The sequence below is a fragment of the Pyrus communis genome, chromosome 2 (assembly GCF_041283825.1).
Source record: "Pyrus communis isolate YQ-2024b chromosome 2, ASM4128382v1, whole genome shotgun sequence".
In the NCBI taxonomy this organism is placed as follows: Eukaryota; Viridiplantae; Streptophyta; class Magnoliopsida; order Rosales; family Rosaceae; genus Pyrus; species Pyrus communis.
In genome coordinates, this window is record NC_142566.1 from 12,023,453 (window position 1) to 12,039,567 (window position 16,115).

The 16,115-nt window shown below is 37.8% G+C and overlaps 1 long non-coding RNA gene and 1 pseudogene across 1 annotated transcript in view; both read right to left on the reverse strand.

Annotated features, from left to right (window-relative positions):
* The window catches only part of LOC148698572 (uncharacterized), a 140,272-nt gene that overhangs the window by 29,483 nt on the left and 94,674 nt on the right, over window positions 1-16,115 (reverse strand). The window lies entirely within an intron of this gene.
* Window positions 6,785-9,577, reverse strand: LOC148698574 (uncharacterized; annotated as a pseudogene).

The following is a 16,115-nucleotide window of genomic DNA, read 5'->3' on the forward strand; positions in this document are numbered from 1 at the left end:
ATTTTTGAATTCTTTGAGTCTAGTATAGTGTTTTAAACTTTATTTTACGTTTTTGAGTCAGTTTCCAAGAGATTTGCAATCCCTCCTAATCCCCGGTCCAGAACGATCCCTACTTATACTTATACTACAATTGTCAAAAGAGGGTTTAATTTGTGCGCGTATAAATCCCGCATCAGTTTTCAGGTTCTAAGGGCAAAGTATGCAAAAGGATGCCTTTTGGAGCCTTTTGGAGCAAATTAGAGATTGGATTGGATTGCATATGCTTAAAGCCAAGTAGATGGACGAAATTGAAGATCAAAACCATTCACTTATCACTTATCATTACCACAACCATTCACACCCCTTTAATCCACATGCACTCCCATCCATTTCATCATTGCAACCATTGCACATTTACATCAACAAACATCTCTTTGCCGTGCCTTTCCTTTAGCCTAGTTGTTTTATGCCATTTTCAGATTTCCACCATTCACATACACATTCAATCATTCACACCACTCATTGCTGTGGCCTCCCTTTGCATTCACATGCATCTCACTTCATCATTTCAGCCACAAAGCCACTTCACATGCACATCCAACATTCCAGAAAATACCCATGCCGTGCAATCATTCAACCCATCATCTTCCCCCCTTTACATTTCAGCCACACATTCACCCACATGCACCATTCAAACATACACCATCAGAAAATCCACTTCATTGCACATGCATTCCCTTCTCTTTTAATCCACATGCATCTCAATTAAATAAACCCCATGCTTGCACATTTCCCTTTTGCCATGCACCCATTATTCCAGAAAACCATTCATCCCATCATTCCATGTGATTCCAGCTCCTCTTTGTCTATGCCGTGCACTTTGATACCCTTTCCAGGTTGTCATTTCAGCCTTTGCAGCCAATACACATGCATGATTCAACCAAAATAGCCAAATGCATGCATACTCCTCTAGTGCCGTGCATCCACTACCTCAGAAACCCATCAATTCCAGCTCATTTATGCATTTCCATCTCACATGTGCAGATCCAAGATCCAATCTGAATGTTGGCAGCCACATTCCTTCCTATAAAACTAGGCACACTTCACAAATGAAGGAGACAATTCATTCACAACAGAAATTGGTCCCTTGGGGCCGTGCCCTTCACAAAGTCCATCCATTCCATTCATACACTTCATCCATTGCAGAAATGTAGACCATAAACCCCCCTTTGTGCCGTGACTCTCCCTTACAATCCAAACATCATCCTTCCATTTCCATAATTCCCCAATCCATTCAACACACCAACAACATCCCTTAGACCTTGTGCTACGACGAAGAGGAAGATAAGAGGGCCTAAACGTTCATACAATTCAAGTTTGAGTTGTTGGAATGTTTAGGTGTTTCTTTGATTCTACATCAGTTTTGCTTCAAGGGTTCTTTCTTCTTATTAATTCTATGTTCATTCATGTTTTATATTTTTATGTTAAATCCTTTGCAAACATGAATTGTAACTAATCCTCCTCTATGGATTCGATGTAGCCTTGCAAAGTTTGCCATGTAGTTAATTCGGAATTCTCATTTAATCTATCTATTTCTTGCTTCATTCTCCGATTTAATTGTGACTTAGTGTGTTGATTTTAATGCTTGATCATCATTTGAATTAACCACAGGTTGTTTAGCCAAGATTAAAGCACACATCATGCATAATCTTGGTAGATATGTGAATGAATGAAGGGAATGTTTTGCAAACATCCTGCCGAGTGTTCCCTTTGGTTTTGTGAAAGTTTCTTATGCACTACATAGTCTTGATTAGGAACCAAAGTTGCACATCACAATTAGGCTCATAATTAGAGACATTTGATCAAATCCACACATCATATGGCTGATCATATCTAAGTGAAACAAACCCAAGAAATAAGTAGAGGGATGAGTATAATCTGACTTAACAAGCATGGACTTGGCTTAGCAATGGTGAAATCGAATCTCTAGCTTCATCTTCATTGGTACTATCTTATTTTATTAGTTGTTGATTCATTCATCTTGTGTTTACTTCACTTCCTTATGCTTTAATTTACAATCTGTTTGTTTCCAAGTTTCTGTTTTTATTTCAAGTTTCATTCAAAACCAATCCCCCATTTCTTTTAAAGTGTTAGATTAGTTAGAAATACATTTAGTTTGTGTTTATAAGTGTTTTGATCCATTTTGTTTCCCAAATTCGCCCAAAGTACTCAAGATGCTCAAAACTGCCCAGAAAGTGATTTTAAGGCAGTTTTGAGTGTTTTGGTGCTGTTTTGAGTTTTTTTGGTTTGTTTTAGTGTTTTAAAGTTAGTTTTGCATTCCTTGAGTCTAGTATAGTGTTTCATATTGTTATTTTACGTTTTTGAGTCAAATCCAAGTGGTTAACAATCCCTCCTAATCCCCGGTCTAGAACGATCCCTACTTATACATATACTACAATTTGACGAAAAGAGGGTTTAATTTGTGTGCGTATAAATCTCGTATCAACTTCCCTATTTTTCATTTGTGTTAGGACCTTTCCCTTATTCTAACACCTCTTCTTTGGTGCCTTACCTTTCCCTAAACTTTATACTGCACCTCCCCTTGTGTTTCCAGATTTCAAAATCTTATTTCCTAGTTTAATTCACTTTCCTAGTTCTAAAACTTTCCCTAAAGTCCTAATTTCTGATTTCTTGCAAGGAATTGACTTTTCCTTCCTTCTTTTGCACCAATTTCGTTTCTGATGTGAAAATTAACTTAACACACAAATTAACCCTCTTTTGACAATTGTAGCATATAAATAAGTAGGGATCGTTCTTACACCGGGGATTAGGAAGGCTTGCTAAACACTCTAAACTGCCTTAAATAATTAAAACTAACCTTTAAAACACTTAACTCACTTAAAAATACTCAAAACAAGTTCACAAGACTCAAAATAAGCTAAAAACACTCAAAACTGCCTTAAAAACACAAACTGGGCAGATTTGACTCTAAACACAAATTTGGACGAAATTTGACTCTAACTTGACTCAAAACACTTGAAAACACAATCTAAAACATATTCTAACTAATTAGACACTCTAAAATAAATGGGGATTTGATTTTGGACGAAAATAAAATAAACAAAACAAAACTTTAAACTGGCAGATTTGGACGAAATTGATTGAATTAAGTGGATGATGGGCTAGCTAGGAGGTTTTTCTCCACACATGGCATACTTGCATACAAAACAATCTCCAGTTGCTTATTCAATGAATCATGAACCTCAACACCCCAAGTTAATTAGGTACGCTTAAATTAACTCTCAGATTTCCCTTAGGTCATTGAATTGAATGGAATTAGCGCATTGCAATCAAATTATTCCTCAAAAGTTCTCTATATGAAAGCGCATAATAGAAAACAATCAAAGATCATTAGATTCTATGGAAATCATAAGTGTTGACGAGGCATTCGTAACTATGAAAGCGCATGATACTTATGCCAAGAATTTACTTAACATGATTGTGACCAACAATCTTAACTACTCATGAATATAAGTTCCCAACGATTAGGTGAAGTTTCCTTATACCCTAGCATCAGATTTATGCATGCAAATTAAGTGTGCACTCTCAATTCATATACATAAACAAGTCTTATTCAAATAGATAAGTAAATTGAATTCACCATTCATAAAATCACAACTGAAACTAATCAAATCATAATGCAAATATAGCCATGGTTTCGAAATTCCCCCTAGCCAAAAGGGGATTAGTTCCTCATACTCGCAAAGCAAAAATTCTTGAAATTAAACATTGAAAACACAAGAAAGATTACACCTAGAACGTCCAGCAACTCCAAGTCGAATGGCATGCACGTCTAAGGGCTTTCCTCCTTCTTCCTTGCTGCGGCACTTGGTGTGGGTGGTGGTTTTGGGGGTTGTGAATGGTGTGTTCTTGTTTAGAAGGATGAATAATGGCTGATTATGGTGGTAGGGTGCGGCAGGTTATGTATGGAGGTGTATGGAGTGGATGAAGGATGAAGAATGGAGGCTAGGGTGTTGCGGCAAGGTGTTTTCTGTATAGCATAAGGGGTCTTCCGAATTTGTGGCTGAAAATATGTTTATATAGTCCTAGGGTTAATTAGATTAGGGTTACACTTAGCAGATTTATTGGATTAGGGCCCTAGGGTTTAGCACAAGTGAGTTAAATCCACTTAGGAGAGGGTTTGGCCCAATTCGTTTCATAAAAGGATTTATATAACCCAAATCCACAAGGAATGAGGCCTAATAAATCAGAATCCAAAGGGAAAAAGGTTTAGGAAATTCGTCCAAAATTGGGCCTTCTAGAAACTAGGTGTTTTTTGGCTGATTTTGGGTTTTCTAGAAGAAATAAAAGGGGGAAGGGTGTGGCACCCTTTTAGGGTTAGATAAGGCTTCTAGAAATTAGGCTTTTTAGGTCCACTTGCAGCTAGGATTAAGGTTGAACAAGATTAGGTTAGGATAAGATAGGATACGGTTGGATAAGGTTAGATAAGGTTTTGGATAATGTTTCCTCTTTTGAGCTGATTCCTTATCCACCTTGTCTTGAGTTTAATTTCTTCATCTTATCATATTTCTAGCCTCTTGAACCCCAAATTCGTCCATCCATGTAGGCCCATATGCAAGCTATCCACATAGTGCCCAAAACTGCTCCAAAATGCATCAAAATGCACTTTCTTGGTACTTTAACCCTTTGGACCTACAAACACACGAAAATGAGTTATAATACGACATTAACTAGGAAATAATAGCACAAATGCACAAGAATAAGCTAGCTAAGTCGCCTAAATATGCTCCTATCAAATTCCCCCACACTTAGCTTTTGCTAGTCCTCGAGCAAAACAAACAAATAAAAGAAACAAAACATATAATCTAAACCTTCCAACGTTCCCCTCAGGGATTTCCAATGAAACATAACATGTCAAAGATCACCACTCACATAGATTTAAGCAATCCTTACCCTCGAGCATACTTAATCATAGTCACCATTCACTAGCTCGCATTTAATCAATTAAAACAACATTTTGAATGTAGTAACATGCTTTAGAGAATTCTCTCAATTCCTTACTAGATGTACTCTCAATTTTCATACAGATTTTCTGACTACACTCCCTACACTAGGTATATGTGAGAAGATTGATGTAAACATGTAGACGAACACTCACATATGTTATAACAAGGAAAGCATTTTCTGGAATTATGACAATGACATGTATATGATCTCATGAATGGAATGCTACTACTTAGACGCGAGAACCAGGGATACCATATGCTCAAACCAATTTTAAACTCCACATATTGAAACACATAACAATCAAGATAGAAGTCTAAAGGTTGTAACGGGGCAAAGGTATTGGCTAACAAAGAAAGGTGAAGGATAAACAAACATTCTTGAAACAATAGTGAGCAAAGTATTGAATTAGGCACTTAGAATTCCCTTTAGAACGCAGAAGTCAACTTTGAACACCCAAGGGGAAGTCACACAACACTTAGGGCCATATTCAAACTTTTTGGACCCTTTATTCAACAATCACACTTGTGAGTTCATTCTCACTTATTTTCAGTCCTTTTCTTTCTTTTCTTCTTCTTTTTCTTCTTTTTCACAATTTTTTTTTCTTCGTTTTTTCTTTTCTTTTTCTCGTGCCTCTTTTAAGACTTTGGCACACACACACTCACAAATCCCTTCCCCCACACTTGTTTTCTGCATAAATGTCACTCAATAGGAATTCCTTCTAAGTTACACTCCACTATGCTTTAAGAACAAGGGTATGGAAAGTCCTATTCTAGGCTAGGTAAGGATGATGTGGTTAACAAGCAAATAGGCTAAATAAGGCTCAAAGGGGTTTAAACCTACAATACAAATGACAAGGGTGGATTCGGCTATTTGGCTATGGTGGTGACTACTACACAACTTCATCTTATTATTTGTTATGCTAATCAATTTCATGCTTTGAATAAAACGGGTATGAGTTCTAGTATTTGGAACTATAGTGATGAAACGCATTCTAAGTAGCAACCAAGCAAAGAATAATGAGATCATGCAACGACTTTAGAAAACAAGAATGTACAGATTAATAACTCTCCAAATAAACGTTTTGGCTCAAGTCTTTCAGGGATGTAGCGTTTGTTTGAGTTCCTTCCTTCAAGCATGTTACAAAACTGATTTTATCCTTTATGATTACATGTGAATTCGTAAACTATAACTACAACCAAGCATAAACCAAAGAGCAAATCAAACTTCCATCATTGTTTGTAACTCTCTTTAACAGTCATGCGTTAAAAACCAAATCCTCATCATTGTGTTGGAAGGTACCCTAAGACACAAACAAACACAAAAACAAAAACGACTCTTAAAAAACAACTCTTAAAAAACAACTCTTTTTGGGTTTTTCAAACACTTTTTTCGATTTTTTTTTTCAAATTTTCGGATTTTTACTTCAAAACACACCAAAACAGCTTAAAATGCACTAAAAACACTTAAAAACAGTGAGAAACAACTTTAGAAGTGATAGGTGATAGAATCCCACGAATTTTGCATAAAAACACTTGTTTACCCCCCCCCCCCCACCACACTTAAATCAAACATTGTCCTCAATGTTTCACATAAAGACTCACACAAAAGCAAACAAATAACAAACAACTAAGCATGATAAAATAAAGCAGCAAAGAGAGGGTTTAGAAACGCAAATCTGGGTTTGGAGTGGAAGTTCCATCTTCTCCTTGTTGAATGCATGGGTTGCCTCCCAAGAAGCGCTTGCTTTAACGTCTTCCAGCCGGACGAATATGCCATGCTAACCTTCACTAGTACCCACGACATGGAAGGGTACATCATCCACAACATGCCCCTCGAAATTCTGATTGTATGGCTCTATGAATGGAAGGGGATAGTGATCCTCCCTGATTGTGGTGTTTTGGTTCCTAAAGTCCATGTAAATGCTCCCACCACCTTGGAATCGACTGGGTACCTGCACCAAAGAAGGTAACAACCTATTAGTTGAAATGGGAATTGGAATTGGGATTGGAGACTTACTAGGCTGTTGTGGCAATGCCCCTAGGGCAGCCACCATCTCGCTAATTTTATCACTACGCACGGCCAAATTGGGTGTTTTTAGGGTAGTGGCGTGCTCCTTGTGCTCCACTCCAATTCCTTCCTCGATGGTGGTTCTAGATGCATCCTTCTTGATTGGTGCTAAACATTCCTGCCCTATATTTTTAATTATACCAATGGCAAAACAAGAACGAACATCATTAGGATTCTTAATGGATTCAAAAACTTTAAAGTTAATCATAACACCACCAAATGCCATAGTTAAGGCTCCCTTGGCCACGTCAATCTTGGTGTGGGCTGTTTTCATGAAAGGTCGTCCAAGTAAGAGTGGTGATGGTGGAGAGTGGGTTGAATCCTCCATGTCAAGCACATAGAAATCTGCAGGAAAAATCAAGTGGTCTACCTGCACCAAAACATCTTCCAAAACTCCTTTTGGGTATGCATTAGATCGATCAGCTAATTGAATAATAACACCATCATTTTTAAGCTCTCCTAGATTCATAGATGCATAAACAGAATATGGCATAACATTAATTGATGCACCTAAATCTAGCATAGCATGTTCAAACCTTGTATTACCAATTACACAAGGGATAGTGAAACTACCTGGATCTTTGCATTTAGGTGGCAGCTTTCTTTGCAACATTGCAGAGACATTCTCACTTACATGTACCACCTCTTTCTCCCGAATCCGTTTCCTTGTTGTACAAATCTTCTTCAAAAACTTAGCATACTTCGGAATTTGCTTTATTGCATCAAGGAGCGGGATATTGACATGCACCTTCCTAAATGTCTCTAGGATGTCTTTTTCATCCTCCTCTGTCTTAGATTGCATAAACCTACGAGGAAAGGGTGCATTTGGAGGAATAACATTAGAAATAATCGAATTTAGAACCTCCTTACCCTTGGAAGCCGAATGGGGTTGTTTGGGTGGCTGCGGCATGGTTGGTGCTACCCTTGCCATGGCTTGCTCTTGCCCCTCCTCTTCCTCCAATTGCAACTTTTCGTCCTCCGTTGGGGCTGATTTAGAGGGTTGTGAGGCCGTTCCAACTTGGTTGCCACTTCTCAAGGTGATAGCCTTAGCGGTTTCAAAACCTCCTTTTGGATTGATGGTGGTTGAGCTAGGCAACTTGCCTTGCTCTCTGAATTGGCCCATGAACTCCGCAATCTGCCCTACTTGCTTTTCTAATTCATCAACCTTTCTGTCCCTATTTTGCATTCCCTGCGCCATAGAAGTTAGTAATTGAAAATTTTGATCATTATCTTTGGACGAACCTGATTTAGGTTGTGTAGGTTGTGCTTGGGGTGGTGTGGGTGCATACGGCCTTTGGTAGAATCCCGGAGGTTGCTGCCTAAATGTGCTTTGTTGTTGGGGTTGTTGTGGCTCCCTCCAATTGAAATTTGGATGATCTCTCCAACCGGGATTGTATGTGTTAAAGAAAGGATTACTCTTTGGTTGATTTGGACTTTGGTACCCCACAGCATGGGCACTCTCCCATCCTCCATTTTGTATCAATTGAGGACATTGATCATTGAGATGTCCTTGCATAGAGCACACTCCACATATGGCCACACCTTGCATTTTGGATCCTTCAACAACCTGAGACACAAGCATAGTGAGATTAGCTAATTGAGATTGAATTGCAGAAATTGCACTTACCTCATTCACTTGTTGCCGTGGGGTATCTCTTTGGCCAACGCCTTTGTATTGTTGAGCATTCAAAGCTCGGTTGGCAATGAGAGTCTTGGCGGCCATAGGTGTTTTGTCCACTAAAGCTCCACCCGCTGAGGCGTCTAGCATTTAAAGTTCAATTGGTAGAAGCCCTTCGTAGAAATATTGAAGAAGAAGCTCCTCCTTCATTTGGTGTTGTGGACATGAAGCAACAAGGGTTTTAAAACGTTCATAATAAGTTGGAAATGATTCACCTTGATTTTGTTGAATGCCACTAATTCTTTTACGTAAAAGAATGACTCGAGAAGTTGGGAAAAACTTCTCCAAAAACGCCCTTTTCATACTCTCCCATGATGTGACAGTTCCGGGGGCTAGTTCATACAACCAATCTTTAGCCTTTTCCAAAAGAGAAAAGGGAAAAGCCTTCATCTTCAAAATGCTCCCATCAACATTCACCGGGGTCATACTTGAGCAAACAACCTCGAACTCCTTCAAGTGTTTACTAGGATCTTCCATGGACAACCCATGGAACTTAGGAATATGGTGCAATAAACTAGACTTGAGTTCGAACTCGTCAGTCTTGTCGGGGGCTGCCCTAGGATATTGAATGCATAGAGGCATGGCATTATTCAATCCCGAAGCGGAAAGCTCCTTGATTGTTCGGTTGTCGGCTGCCATAACTTGTTCTTCCTCAAAAACCCTTGGCGTGGCCTCCTCTCCCACTTGTGTTTCGTCCTCTTCAAGCTCAGGTGCAGGTTGAGGTGGTTGAGGCTCTTGTTGATTCTTATTTCTTCTCAAGGCTCGCTCAAAATCGTCGTCAAAGTCTAAGATATGCGAATGAACCGGTTGAGAACTCCGAGTCATAAACTAGTGCCTAAAACAAGGAAACAAACAAGTCAGAAACTAAAACTAATAACAAACAAATAACACACGAAAATAACTAAAATGAAATAACAAGGGATTAGCAAAGTTGCTAATCCCCGGCAACGGCGCCAAAATTTGATGTGACAATTAACTTAACACACAAATTAACCCTCTTTTGACAATTGTAGCATATAAATAAGTAGGGATCGTTCTTACACCAGGGATTAGGAAGGCTTGCTAAACACTCTAAACTGACTCAAATAATTAAAACTAACCTTTAAAACACTTAACTCACTTAAAAATACTCAAAACAAGTTCACAAGACTCAAAATAAGCTAAAAACACTCAAAACTGCCTAAAAAACACAAACTGGGCAGATTTGACTCTAAACACAAATTTGGACGAAATTTGACTCTAACTTGACTCAAAACACTTGAAAACACAATCTAAAACATATTCTAACTAATTAGACACTCTAAAATAAATGGGGATTTGATTTTGGACGAAAATAAAATAAACAAAACAAAACTTTAAACTGGCAGATTTGGACGAAATTGATTGAATTAAGTGGATGATGGGCTAGCTAGGAGGTTTTTCTCCACACATGGCATACTTGCATACAAAACAATCTCCAGTTGCTTATTCAATGAATCATGAACCTCAACACCCCAAGTTAATTAGGTACGCTTAAATTAACTCTCAGATTTCCCTTAGGTCATTGAATTGAATGGAATTAGCGCATTGCAATCAAATTATTCCTCAAAAGTTCTCTATATGAAAGCGCATAATAGAAAACAATCAAAGATCATTAGATTCTATGGAAATCATAAGTGTTGACGAGGCATTCGTAACTATGAAAGCGCATGATACTTATGCCAAGAATTTACTTAACATGATTGTGACCAACAATCTTAACTACTCATGAATATAAGTTCCCAACGATTAGGTGAAGTTTCCTTATACCCTAGCATCAGATTTATGCATGCAAATTAAGTGTGCACTCTCAATTCATATACATAAACAAGTCTTAATTCAAATAGATAAGTAAATTGAATTCACCATTCATAAAATCACAACTGAAACTAATCAAATCATAATGCAAATATAGCCATGGTTTCGAAATTCCCCCTAGCCAAAAGGGGATTAGTTCCTCATACTCGCAAAGCAAAAATTCTTGAAATTAAACATTGAAAACACAAGAAAGATTACACCTAGAATGTCCAGCAACTCCAAGTCGAATGGCATGCACGTCTAAGGGCTTTCCTCCTTCTTCCTTGCTGCGGCACTTGGTGTGGGTGGTGGTTTTGGGGGTTGTGAATGGTGTGTTCTTGTTTAGAAGGATGAATAATGGCTGATTATGGTGGTAGGGTGCGGCAGGTTATGTATGGAGGTGTATGGAGTGGATGAAGGATGAAGAATGGAGGCTAGGGTGTTGCGGCAAGGTGTTTTCTGTATAGCATAAGGGGTCTTCCGAATTTGTGGCTGAAAATATGTTTATATAGTCCTAGGGTTAATTAGATTAGGGTTACACTTAGCAGATTTATTGGATTAGGGCCCTAGGGTTTAGCACAAGTGAGTTAAATCCACTTAGGAGAGGGTTTGGCCCAATTCGTTTCATAAAAGGATTTATATAACCCAAATCCACAAGGAATGAGGCCTAATAAATCAGAATCCAAAGGGAAAAAAGGTTTAGGAAATTCGTCCAAAATTGGGCCTTCTAGAAACTAGGTGTTTTTTGGCTGATTTTGGGTTTTCTAGAAGAAATAAAAGGGGGAAGGGTGTGGCACCCTTTTAGGGTTAGATAAGTGATGCGAAATATATAAGCACACAAATTAAAACCCTCTTTTGACAATTGTAGTATATGTATAAGTAGGGATCGTTCTAAACCGGGGATTAGGAGGGATTGCTAAATCACTTGAAAACTGACTCAAAAACGTAAAACAAAGGTTAAAACACTAACCTAGACTCAAAGAATGCAAAACTAAACACTTAAAACACTAAAACAAACCAAAAGACTCAAAACAGCACCAAAACACTCAAAACTGCCTTAAAAACACAATCTGGGTAGTTTTGAGCTCTTACACTAATTTGGACGAAATTGGGTGATAAATTGAATCAAAACACTTAGAAACACAAACTAAGACACTTTCTAACTAAATTGGACACTAAACTAAAGGGGGATTTAGTTTGTGACGAAATTAAATAAAATGCACAGATTGTAATTAAAACAAATTGTAAAGATGAATTTGATGAAAATATGGATGGAATGCTATCTAGAAGGTTCCCCTCCACACATGTCACACTTGCATACAAGATGATTTTCAATTGGTCTTTCAATGAATTATGAAACTCAACACCCCGGGTTAATTAGGTTCGCTTAAATTAACCTTCAAGTTCTCCTTAAGTTAATGAATTGGATGGGACAGCGCATACACAATTCAAAACATTCTCCAAAAGTCCTTTACGTGAAAAGCACAATAAAGATACAATCAAAGATCATTAAGCAACATGAAAACTATAAGTGTTGATGAGGCATTCGTTACTATGCTGAGCATGAAACTAGTGCCAAGAATTCATTTAACGCGATCGTTTATAAGCGACCTCCACTACTTGTGAATATAAGTTTGTAACTATTAGGTGAAACTCACTTATATTCTAGCGTCATATTCATGCATGAAAACTAAGCGTGCACTCTCAATAAACATACACAAATAAGTTATCAATCAAGCAGTTAAACGAATTGAATCCACAACTCATTAAATTCCAACCAAAGGTAATCAATTTATATTGCAAGCATAAACATGGTTTTGAATCACCCCCTAGTTAACTAGGGATTTAGCCTCTCATGTTCACAGAAAGAGAAACAAAATTGAAATTAAACATAAAGAACAAAAGATTGATTACACCTAGAACGCCCAATGAATCCACTTTGAATTTCTGCACGTTTCAAGCTCCTCTTTCTTCTTCGTCTTGCTGCGACAGAGAGGGTTTTAGGGTGAGTTTGGATGATTTTCTGGGTTGGGAATGGATTTATGGGGATATGGTGGTGTGGCAAGGAGGTGGGAAGGTGTATGGAGGTTGGGAATGGTGGCTGGAAGGGTGGAGTGGCTGCGGCAAAGAAGGGTAATGATAGGAGCATATTTAGGCTACTTAGTTATGTTGTTTCCTTTCATTTAGCGAGTTAATTACTATCTATTCTAGTCTTTTAAGGTATTTTCGTATGTTTTTAGGTCTTAATGGCAAAAGGAGCAAGAAAGTGCATTTTGAGGCTATTTGGAGCAGTTTTGGGCATGGATTGGATAGCTTAACAATAGAGCAATGTGGATGGACGAAATTGAAGTCAAGAGATGCTAGGAAAGGCTACAAATCTGGAGAAAGAAGTCCAAATGCAAAGAAGATAAGGAAATAGCAAGAAATAAGGAACCTTATCCAACCTTATCTTATCCTATCCTAACCAACCTTATCCTTTCCTAACTCTAACATTATCTTATCTTACCCTATCCAAATCAGGTTAGGACTTAAATCTAGCTAATTAGAGGGGATTAGTTACACATTTAAACACCTATTTCAAGTTCTAGAAGCCCTATTTTCGTCCATTAAGTTTATGCCACATGTAACCCTTCTAGAAGTTCTAGAATTTGCCACAAGGACCATTCGTTGTCCTCCTTGGAATCTAATTGAAAGTATCCTTGTTCTTTGGTGATTTGAAGTCCTAATTCCTCTCTTTTTCAGCCCAAATTCGTGCCTCCCCTTCACCCTATAAATATTTGATGCCACAACACTCAAAAACCACCACCCTCTACCACAAATTCACACCACACCATCCACCACACCTCAAGAGCATAAATTCACACAAATCCCCATTGTTGGCAGCAAGGAAGGAAGGAGGAGCCACCTGGAGTGTTTCTAGGTGTATTCTATCTTTGTTTTCAATGTTTAATTTATATTCTCTTTGTTTTGTTGTAAACATGAGGAGCTAAACTTGTTTTAGCTAGGGGAGACTTTGAAACCATGATTATATTTGCAATATGAATGGATTAATTCCAGTTGTGATTTCATAAATTGTGAATGCAATTTACTTAATCGTTTGATGTCACAGTTAATTAGTGATGTCACAGTTAATCTGGGGTGTTGAGGTTCATGGTTTATCGAAAAAGCAACTGGATGTTTAGTTTCTACCTAGCAAGTGTGTCAGGTGTGGAGAAGGACCCTCTACCTAGCTAATCACCCATCCATATACCCAAATTCGTTCATAACTTTGTCTAAGTTTAGTTTCTGTTTTGTTTTAATTCAAATTCGTCAAAACCAAAACCCCCATTTGTTTTAAGTGTCAATTAGGTTAGAATCTGAGCTATTGTGTGTTTTTGAGTATTTTGAATCAAAACCAATTCTATTTTCGTCCAAATTGAGTCCTAGAGTCTAGTTTAAGTCTTTTTGAATGTTTTGTGTTGTTTTGAGTCATATAAGTTTAGTTAAGAGTCTTTTGAGTTTATTTAAGTGTTTTTAAGTTTAGTTTTATGTTTTTGAGTCAGTTTAGAGTAGATTAGCAATCCCTCATAATCCCCGGCCTAGAACGATCCCTACTTATATCTATACTACAATTGTCAAAAAGAGGGTTTAATTTGTGTGCTATTATATATCACATCAAATTTTTGGCGCCGTTGCCGGGGATTAGTAAAATTGCTAATCCCTTTGTTTGTTTGTTTATTTTTCTTTTGATATTTGATTTAGTTTTATTTCTTTGATTTCAGGTACTAGAGAAGCAAGACATGGCAATTGCTAATCTTCAAGCTCAAATAGCGAATCTTACTTCTCAGTTGTCACAGTATGCCGAAGGGTCCACAATGCAAAGTGTCCCTACATTTAGTGCTTCTTCTATGCAAGAATATCAAGCAAATCAATGTCCACAAAGAGGTTAGGAGAATGTTTGTACTTGGGGCTATCAAGATCATAATCAATCAGGGAACAATTTGTTTTCCAACATGTACAATTCAAATTGGAGTGATCATTCAAACTCTATGTGGTGGGAATCTCAACAAGTTCAACAAGAAGGATATTGGCAGCCATATGAGGAGTTCTATTCAAGCCCTATGCAGCCACCACAACCTCATATACAACCTGCCCAAACAAATTCAGGTACGTCTTTGTATAATGATATGCTTATTAAGTTACTTACCAATTTGTCTTAGGGGCAAGAAAATCAAAACAAAAGGTTGGACCACTTGGAAAAGCAAATTGGGCAGATAGCGGAGTTCGTAGGACAATTTCGTGACCAAGGCAAACTCCCTAGTTCAACAATTGTAAATGCGAAGGGAGGATTTGAAACTGCCAAGGAAATCAACTTGAGAAGTGGCAAGGAGGTTGGAGCAGACCCTAAACCATCAAAATCAAATTACACGGAAGATGAAAGATTACAATTTGAGGAAGAGGAACACACCCAACCCACGGCAAGGGTGGAAACACCTTTGCCGCAAGCACCTATTGCTCCTATGCCATCCAATTCAGGTAAGGTTGTTCCAAATTTAATTATTTCTAACCCCATTCCACGCAATGTCCCTATTTCTTGCAGGTTCATGATTTCTAAGGAAGAAGAAAGTGAAAAAGACATCTTGGAAGCCCTTTCAAAGGTGCAAAGTAGGGAATATCAAGAATTCATCAAAGAGGACGTTCTTGAGACAAACAATCCCAAAGATGTTGAATTTTATGACAGAGGACAAGGAACAATCCTCACACCAAATTTGTCCTAGTGCAAAGTTCCTGAAACATTCAAAGAAGATGTGTTTATCCTTGAGTTCTTGTTGGAGGGCATAGGTACACCACCTCCTCCAATTTCAATTTCGTTTTATACTAACAAGTTATTGATGATTCAGGCACCCAGCCTTGAATTTAAACCATTACCGAATCATTTCAAGTATCACCTTCCATTCAAAGATCAATTCCATGCCGTGGGCTCCAATGATGTTTAAAGAGAGGTATCGTTCGGCTCGAAGACGTTAAAGCAAGCGCTTCTTGGGAGGCAACCCATGCATTTAAATAAAGAAGACCTAGGAATCTCCGACTCCATAACCAGATTTGCGTTCCTAAACCCTACTCTTTATTGCTTTTATTTTGCCATGTTTGTCGTGTTTGTTAGTTGTGTTATTTAGTTGTTTGTTTGTGAGTCTATGCTTAAAACATTGAGGACAATGTTTGGGTTAAGTGTGGGGGGGTAAACAAAGTGTTTTCATGCAAATTCGTGGGATTTTATCACCCATCATTTCTAAAGTTGTTTTTCACTGTTTTTAAGTGTTTTTAGTGTATTTTGAAGTGTTTTTATGTGTCTTGAACAAAAAATCCGAAAATTTGAAAAAATCGAAAAAGAGTGCTTTAAAAACCCAAAAAGAGTTGTTTCTAGAGTCGTTTTTGTTTGTTTGTGTCTTAGGATGCCTTCCAACACAATGATGAGGATTTGGTTTTTAATTGCATGACTGTTGAAGAAAGTTACAAACATGGATGGAAGTTTGATATGCTCTTTGGTTTATGCTTAGTTGTAGTTGAC